We start from the raw sequence: 10,340 nt of genomic DNA, 5'->3' as shown, positions 1-10,340 counted from the left end.
TGAAGTGGGGGATAGACAGATTACGGGTCCGGAGATTATACAAGAAACTACCGAGAAGATCATCCAAATTCAACAACGGTTGAAAACCGCCCAAAGTCGACAAAAGAGCTACGCTGACATTAAAAGAAAAGATATAGAATTTGAAATTGGAGAGATGGTCATGCTTAAAGTTGCACCTTGGAAAGGCGTTGTTCGATTTGGTAAACTAGGGAAATTAAATCCAAGGTATATTGGACCATTCAAGATTATTGATCGTGTCGGACCAGTAGCTTACCGACTTGAGTTACCTCAACAACTCGCGGCTGTACATAACACTTTCCACGTCTCGAATTTGAAGAAATGTTTTGCTAAAGAAGATCTCACTATTCCGTTAGATGAAATCCAAATCAACGAAAAACTCCAATTCATCGAAGAACCCGTCGAAATAATGGATCGTGAGGTTAAAAGACTTAAGCAAAACAAGATACCAATTGTTAAGGTTCGATGGAATGCTCGTAGAGGACCCGAGTTCACCTGGGAGCGTGAAGATCAGATGAAGAAGAAATACCCGCATCTATTTCCAGAAGATTCGTCAACACCTTCAACAGCTTAAAATTTCGGGACGAAATTTATTTAACGGGTAGGTACTGTAGTGACCCGAACTTTTACATGTTTATATATATTAATTGAGATTGATATTTACATGATTAAATGTTTCCAACATGTTAAGAAATCAAACTTGTTAAGACTTGATTAATTGAAATATGTTTCATATAGACAATTGACCACCCAAGTTGACCGGCGATTCACGAACGTTAAAACTTGTAAAAACGACATGACGATATATATATGGATATACATATAGTTAACATGATATTATTATAAGTAAGTATCTCCATAAGTATATTAACAATGAGTTATATACATATAAACAAGACTACTAACTTAAGGATTTCGAAACGAGACATATATGTAACGATTATCGTTGTAACGACATTTAAATGTATATATATCATATTAAGATATATTAATATATCATAATATCATGATAATATAATAATTTAACATCTCATTAGATATAATAAACAATGGGTTAACAACATTAATTGAGATCGTTAACTTAAAGGTTTCAAAACAACACTTACATGTAACGACTAACGATGACTTAACGACTCAGTTAAAATGTATATACATGTAGTGTATTTAGATGTATTAAAATACTTTTGGAAGACTTTAAGACATATATCAAAACACTCATACTTAACGAAAATGGTTACAGTTACTTTTCCATTCTTTTCTTTCATCAAGAATTCTAGTCGTATTCTTACCCGTATTATACACAGCTTCAAAACGTACTTACTATGAGTATATACCAATAGGAACTAGCATGGGATTCCACTCTTGATTATGTCATGTATGACTAATCAATTTTAACTTCTACCATGAGCTAGTCAACTAACTAGAACTCCTTTTAACCCCACTCACCACTCACCAATTACCACTCATCATTCACTCTATTTCACTTTCAATTCTCTTTCTAATTCTCTCTCAACACACACACACTATTATGAATGTATTTTTCCAGTAGTTAATCATCATCTTCATCAAAAATCACTTCAAGAATCAAGCTATAATCATCATAGGAAGAACACTTCAAGAACACTTCAAAAATCCCTTCAAGTTTACTAATTTACTTCCAAGCTTTCTAATCCATTCCAAGTAATCATCTAAGATCAAGAAACCTTTGTTATATACAGTAGGTTATCTTTCTTATTCAAGGTAATATTCATATTCAAACTTTGATTCAATTTCTATAACTATAAACTATCTTAATTCGAGTAAAAATCTTACTTGAACTTGTTTTTGTGTCATGATCCTACTTCAAGAACTTTCAAGCCATCCAAGATCCTTTGAAGCTAGATCATTTCTTGTCACTTCCAGTAGGTTTACCTACTAAACTTGAGGTAGTAATGATGTTCATAACATCATTCGATTCATATATATAAAACTATCTTATTCGAAGGTTTAAACTCACTAGAACATAGTTTAGTTAATTCTAAACTTGTTCGCAAACAAAAGTTAATCCTTCTAAATTGACTTTTAAAATTAACTACACACATGTTCTATATCTATATGATATGTTAACTTAATGATTTGAAACCTGGAAACACGAAAAACACCGTAAAACCGGATTTACGCCGTCGTAGTAACACCGCAGGCTGTTTTGGGTTAGTTAATTAAAAACTATGATAAACTTTGATGTAAAAGTTGTTATTCTGAGAAAATGATTTTTATTATGAACATGAAACTATATCCAAAAATTATGGTTAAACTCAAAGTGGAAGTATGTTTTCTAAAATGGTCATCTAGACGTCGTTCTTTCGACTGAAATGACTACCTTTACAAAAATGACTTGTAACTCATTTTTCTGACTATAAACCTATAATTTTTCTGTTTAGATTCATAAAATAGAGCTCAATATGAAACCATAGCAATTTGATTCACTCAAAACGGATTTAAAATGAAGAAGTTATGGTTAAAACAAGATTGGATAATTTTTCTCATTTTAGCTACGTGAAAATTGGTAACAAATCTATTCCAACCATAACTTAATCAACTTGTATTGTATATTATGTAATCTTGAGATACCATAGACACGTATACAATGTTTCGACCTATCATGTCGACACATCTATATATATTTCGGAACAACCATAGACACTCTATATGTGAATGTTGGAGTTAGCTATACAGGGTTGAGGTTGATTCCAAAATATATATAGTTTGAGTTGTGATCAATACTGAGATACGTATACACTGGGTCGTGGATTGATTCAAGATAATATTTATCGATTTATTTCTGTACATCTAACTGTGGACAACTAGTTGTAGGTTACTAACGAGGACAGCTGACTTAATAAACTTAAAACATCAAAATATATTAAAAGTGTTGTAAATATATTTTAAACATACTTTGATATATATGTATATATTGTTATAGGTTCGTGAATCAACCAGTGGCCAAGTCTTACTTCCCGACGAAGTAAAAATCTGTGAAAGTGAGTTATAGTCCCACTTTTAAAATCTAATATTTTTGTGATGAGAATACATGCAGGTTTTATAAATGATTTACAAAATAGACACAAGTACGTGAAACTACATTCTATGGTTGAATTATCGAAATCGAATATGCCCCTTTTTATTAAGTCTGGTAATCTAAGAATTAGGGAACAGACACCCTAATTGACGCGAATCCTAAAGATAGATCTATTGGGCCTAACAAACCCCATCCAAAGTACCGGATGCTTTAGTACTTCGAAATTTATATCATATCCGAAGGGTGTCCCGGAATGATGGGGATATTCTTATATATATGCATCTTGTTAATGTCGGTTACCAGGTGTTCACCATATGAATGATTTTTATCTCTATGTATGGGATGTGTATTGAAATATGAAATCTTGTGGTCTATTGTTACGATTTGATACATATAGGTTAAACCTATAACTCACCAACATTTTTGTTGACGTTTAAAGCATGTTTATTCTCAGGTGAATACTAAGAGCTTCCGCTGTTGCATACTAAAATAAGGACAAGATTTGAAGTCCATGTTTGTATGATATTGTGTAAAAACTGCATTCAAGAAACTGATTTCGATGTAACATATTTTTATTGTAAACCATTATGTAATGGTCGTGTGTAAACAGGATATTTTAGATTATCATTATTTGATAATCTACGTAAAGCTTTTAAACCTTTATTTATGAAATAAAGGTTATGGTTTGTTTTAAAAATGAAAACTTTATAAAAATGAAAACTTTATAAAAATGAAAACTTTATAAAAATGAAATAAGAAACTTTCTAAAAATGAAAACTTTATAAAAATAGTAACTTAATAGGAATAGAAACTTAGTAAAACAAACTATACTTAAACACATACTTAAACTTAAACATGGGCAAAACACTTAACTACTCTTAAATGTCAATAGGTTGACTTTCCTGCTCACTCGTTCAACTCTTTATTCCGAGGAATAACACTCTCTCTACTTACTAAGGTGAATTCATAGCCCCTCTTTAATTGCTAGCAAACTTACTTACTTTTACTTGGGGTGAGACACATGCTGTTTTTACTTTTTACACTTTAGACACAAGTACCAAACTGTTAAACTATGCTATACCCGAATATGTCCGACTAAGTCCCTATAGTGATATTTTTAATTGCTGCGGCATGATTAATTATTGGGGGTAGGCCTATCGGGAGTAACGTCCCCGATACATTTGACCAAGTCATTGTATTACTTAATAATGAAATTAAACCGACAAGGACAGACACAACTTGTCATGGGGCAAACTTGAACGTTTAGTCTAAATATCATGACTTTTTGATCCTGCGGGAGATCAACTTTACAAACTAAATCTTGTGGTCTAAAACAACGACAAACTTTTTGTTAAACCTATGAACTTCACTCAACCTTTTTGGTTGACACTTTAGAATGTTTTGTCTCAGGTGCTGTTTGATTCAAGCTCTTATACTTACTGCTTATGTGATGCTACTTGGACATAGGATCAAGAGATATCGCATTTATTACTTCTGCATGTGAACATTTACGATATTGTTATTCCTGTCATTGTAACGACATTTCATTTTCCGCTGCGTACTCATTAAAGTTAAATTCAACATTTAGTATTGTTCTCATTTATTATAATATGTTGGTATGTTTTAATAATAGTGACGTTCCTTCCATACCCTATTGGGAGGATGTTACAGATTGGTATCAGAGCATAACCAGGCTGTTATAGAGAACCAGGATTGCATTTTTATGTGTACCTTATGTGTTAGCTAGGGTACCTTAGCAATCTAGGAAACTATAACCTTTCCTGCCTTAGACTTAAAGCACTTAGGATTACCTTATAATCTTAACAACCTTGCTTTGATAATCTTGGCTTAAAATGCTAATCAAAGTCTCTTTCCTAATGTTAGAATGTCTAATTTTCATCAAGCGAACAAAATGACTCTTTTCAAGCCTACAGAAGTTACGTGTCTAGTGAATTTTGCACTTTATTCACTGAAAAGCCTTAACCCTTAGAAACTAAACGATTAGTAGAAGTGGCTAATATAAAAGTCATGCAAGTCGATAAAATCTATAAAAACTGCAATCTAATCTTAGCCAATAAGGAATTTAAGATAGACCTTTTGCCGGTCAAACTCGGAAGTTTTGACATCGTAGTTGGTATGGATTGGTTACATCCATTACATGCTGCTATCATGTGTTACGATAAAACTGTTAATGTTCCATTGGGGAATGGAGATACTCTCATCATCCAAGGTGAAAAGAGTGGTACCAATCACAATATTATCTCCTGTATTAAAACCCGTAAACACCTTATGAAAGGTTATCCAGCTATTCTAGCCCACATTAAGATGATCGAATCGAAAGAGAAGTGTATTGAAGATGTACCAGTGGTTAAAGACTTTCTCGATGTGTTTCCCGAAGATCTTCCTGGTCTTCCACCTCCTCGACAAGTTGAATTTCAAATTGATTTAGCTCCCGGTGCTGCTCCTATTGCTAAAGCACCATACCGTTTAGCACCTTCCGAAATGAAGGAACTTTCCAACCAGCTCCAAGAACTATTGGATAAAGGTTTCATTCGTCCAAGCTCGTCCCCATGGGGAGCTCCTATTCTATTTGTTAAAAAGAAGGATGGTACGTTAAGGATGTGCATTGATTACCGCGAACTTAACAAACTTACTATCAAGAACCGTTATACGTTACCACGTATTGATGATCTATTCGACTAACTTCAAGGGTCAAGTGTTTATTCAAAGATTGATTTAAGGTCCGGATATCACCAACTTAGAGTCAAGGAATCCGATATTCCTAAGACTGCTTTTCGCACTCGTTATGGGTACTATGAATTCTGTGTCATGCCTTTTGATTTGACCAATGCTCCTGCTGTGTTCATGGATCTTATGAACCGTGTTTGCAAACCCTATCTCGATAAATTCGTCATTGTATTCATTGATGACATCTTGATCTATTCCAAGAGTGAGAAAGAACATGAGCAACATTTGCGTATGATTCTTGAACTGTTACGAAATTAATAATTTTATGCTAAATTCTCTAAGTGCGAGTTTTGGCTCAAAACCGTACAATTCCTAGGACACGTTATTGATAGTAATGGAATACATGTTGATCCAGCTAAGATTACCGCTATCCAGAACTGGGAGATACCAAAGACTGCGAAGCATATTCGTCAATTTTTGGGACTTGCGGTTATTATCTGAGATTCATAAAGGATTTTTCCCTTCTTGCCAAACCTCTTACGAAGCTAACTCAAAAAGGGAAGAAGTTTGAGTGGTCCGAAGAACAGGAATCTACTTTCAAGATTTTAAAAGAGAAGTTGACCACAGCCCCGATTCTATCTTTACCTGAAGGTACTGACGATTTTGTTGTTTACTGCGATGCCTCAAAGCAAGGCTTTGGTTGTGTCTTAATGCAACGTGAAAAGGTTATTGCCTACGCATCTAGACAGTTGAAGAAACACTAGGAGAACTATACCACACACGACCTTGAGTTAGGTGCCGTGGTATTTGCATTAAAGATATTTAGACATTATTTATATGGTACCCAGTTTACGGTGCACACTGACCATAAAAGTCTTCGACACATCTTTGATCAAAAACAGTTGAATATGAGGCAAAGCCGATGGCTCGAGTTATTGAACGATTATCACTGTGAACTGAAATATCATCTTGGCAAGGCGAATGTAGTTGCTAATGCCCTTAGTCGAAAAGACGATGTTAAACGTGTTCGTGCTCTGAATCTGAAAATCAAATCGAATCTTATCTCACGAATCTGTGAAGCTCAATTAGAAGCTATTAAACCAACACTTATCGAAGATGAAGGACCTATCGGTTTCGAGAACCAACTCCAAGTGAAAGCTAATGGTACACGGTACTTTGGCAACAGAATTTGGGTTCCTCATTTCGGTAATCTCCGTAAACTAGTCTTGGATGAAGCGCATAAGACTAGGTATTCTATTCATCTGGGTTCCAGTAAGATCTACCACGATGTGAAGGAATTCTACTGGTGGCCTAACATGAAAGTCGACATTGCTACTTATGTTAGTAAGTGTCTCACTTGTTTGAAAGTCAAGGCTGAACATCAAAAGCCTTCTGGTCTGTTGACACAACCCGATATTCCGCAGTGGAAGTGGGAATGTATCGCTATGGACTATATTACTAAATTGCCCAAGACTTCTAGTGGCAATGATACTATATGGGTCATAGTAGATCGTCTTACTAAATCTACTCATTTCTTACCGATCAAGGAGACCGACAAGATGGAGAGATTGTCACAACTGTATATCCAAGAAATTGTCTCTCGTCATGGTGTTCCTATATCAATCATATCCGATCGCGACAGTAGATTCACTTCCAGATTCTGGAAATCCTTACAAACTGCTCTTGGAACTCAACTCAACATGAGTACTGCTTATCATCCGCAAACCGATGGTCAAAGTGAACGAACCATTCAAACATTGGAAGATATGCTTCGCGCTTGTGTTATCGACTTCGGCAAAGGCTGGGATAGACATTTTCCTTTGGTTGAATTCTCTTACAATAATAGTTACCACTCAAGTATTAAGGCTATACCTTTTGAGGCCTTATACGGACAAAAATGTAGATCCCCACTGTGCTGGGATGAATTAGAGGACAGACAGTTAACTGGTCCTGAAATCATACACGAGACAACCGAAAAGATAGTTCAGATTAAGAAACGAATAGAAACTGCCTGCAGCCGACAGAAGAGCTATGCTAATAAAGGTCGGAAAGATTTGGAATTCCAAGCTGGTGACAAAGTCATGTTGAAAGTATCCCCTTGGAAAGGCATCATTCATTTTGGTAAACGAAGCAAACTAAGTCCGCGTTTTGTTGGACCCTTCAAGATTACTGAAAGGATCGGACTCGTGGCTTATCGAATAGAATTACCTGCTGAACTTAGCAGCGTACACAACGTATTTCATGTCTCGAATCTTAAAAAGTGTCTTGCTGATGACACTCTCGTTATTCCTTTTGATGACATTCGCATTGATGATAAAATGCACTTCATAGAGGAACCCGTAGAAGTCATGCACCGATCTGCTAAATGCTTAAAACAAAGCACCATACCTATTGTTAAGATCCGTTGGAATTCACGACGTGGCCCCGAGTATACCTGGGAACGTGAAGACCAAATGAAACAGAAATATCCCCATCTCTTCTCAACCGCTGATGCATCCGAGAAGTCTACCTAAAACTTCAGGAGGAAGTTTTTATTAACGGGGAGGTACTGTAACAACCCTCACTTTTCGACTTCTAAATTACTGAATTAACCCTAGGGTTATATGTCTGACTATATGTATTAAGGGTTGTTATATACAATTAAATATTGACCGAATAGTAATTTTTAGTCAACAATGTACGCTTAAATAAATAATATATTATTAATTTATATAATTTGACATAATTTAACTAAGTATATAAACTTTGTATCACTTTTATTATTTAGTTAATGTATTATATATTTAACTATATAATAAATCCAATTATATATAAATGTAATAATATTTACAAACTTACTAAAACTATAGTTTAATAATTAAAATCATAATTATTATTAAAAATACAAAATACCGAATTATTTATTATTTTTATGCAAAATTTGTATTTATTAATTAAATAAAAAAAATTAAAAAAATTAAAAATAAAATATTATTGACAAATATTCTTGGAAAAGCATTAAATCAATTTGTTTATTTATATAAAAAAATCCTTAAAATAAATGAAAAAATAAATAAATAAATAAATAAATAAATTACTTTTTAATTAAAAATTGTAATGAAAAAACTACTTTTATTATTTTATTTTGTGCATTATCCCATGACCTAATATTTAATACTTTTTAATTTTAAAATCCCATTAATAATTAAATATTTCTTTTTCTTTTAATTATTTTATTCTTTTTACCTAATTTTTTCAAGTATAAATACCCCTCATTTCTCATTCAAACTCACACCAAAATTTCTCTCATTCTCTCTTTGAAGAATTACTACTAGTAAGTATTCTTTTCTTACTTTTTATTTTTTTTACTTTTTACTTTTTACTTTTTACTTTTTACTTCGGTTATTATTTTTACCGAAACATCTAAATAATGTTATAAATTATATGCAATTAAAAATAAAATAAATAACATGTATACACTATTACTATTACTAGCACCTATAACCTACTACTTATATTGTAACATAAAAATATTTTGGGATATGTATTAGAGATGTATAGAACTTCGAACTTTCTTGACGAATGGTTTTTATGAGATTCTAGGCAGAGGGTTTGAATTTCCGATTTAAAGGGTCCTATGGCTCAAGCCCCTAGATCTAAATTAGCCATTCGAAGGGAAAGGGGTGATTGGAAGCTTATCTAATACGGCAAGTATCCTAAAATGAAAAACATTGATAAAAGTAGAAACTCTCTAGTCATAGAAACTTAGTAAAATAAGAAACTTTCTAAAAATGAAAACTTTATAAAAATAGTAACTTACTAGGAATAGAAACTTAGTAAAACAAACTATACTTAAACACATACTTAAACTTAAACATGGGCAAAACACTTAACTACTCTTAAATGTCAATAGGTTGACTTTCCTGCTCACTCGTTCAACTCTTTATTCCGAGGAATAACACTCTCTCTACTTACTAAGGTGAATTCATAGCCCCTCTTTAATTGCTAGCAAACTTACTTACTTTTACTTGGGGTGAGACACATGCTGTTTTTACTTTTTACACTTTAGACACAAGTACCAAACTGTTAAACTATGCTATACCCGGCTATGTCCGACTAAGTCCCTACAGTGATATTTTTAATTGCTACGGCATGCTTAATTATTGAGGGTAGGCCTATCGGGAGTAACGTCCCCGATACATTTGACCAAGTCATTGTATTACTTAATAATGAAATTAAACCGACAAGGACAGACACAACTTGTCATGGGGCAAACTTGAACGTTTAGTCTAAATATCATGCATTGGCATAACTTTTTGATCCTGCGGGAGATCAACTTTACAAACTAAATCTTGTGGTCTAAAACAACGACAAACTTTTTGTTAAACCTATGAACTTCACTCAACCTTTTTGGTTGACACTTTAGCATGTTTTGTCTCAGGTGCTGTTTGATTCAAGCTCTTATACTTACTGCTTATGTGATGCTACTTGGACATAGGATCAAGAGATATCGCATTTATTACTTCTGCATGTGAACATTTACGATATTGTTATTCCTGTCATTGTAACAACATTTCATTTTCTGCTGCGTACTCAT

The sequence above is a fragment of the Rutidosis leptorrhynchoides genome, chromosome 4 (assembly GCF_046630445.1).
Source record: "Rutidosis leptorrhynchoides isolate AG116_Rl617_1_P2 chromosome 4, CSIRO_AGI_Rlap_v1, whole genome shotgun sequence".
Lineage (NCBI taxonomy): Eukaryota > Viridiplantae > Streptophyta > Magnoliopsida > Asterales > Asteraceae > Rutidosis > Rutidosis leptorrhynchoides.
This window is presented reverse-complemented; position numbering follows the sequence as displayed.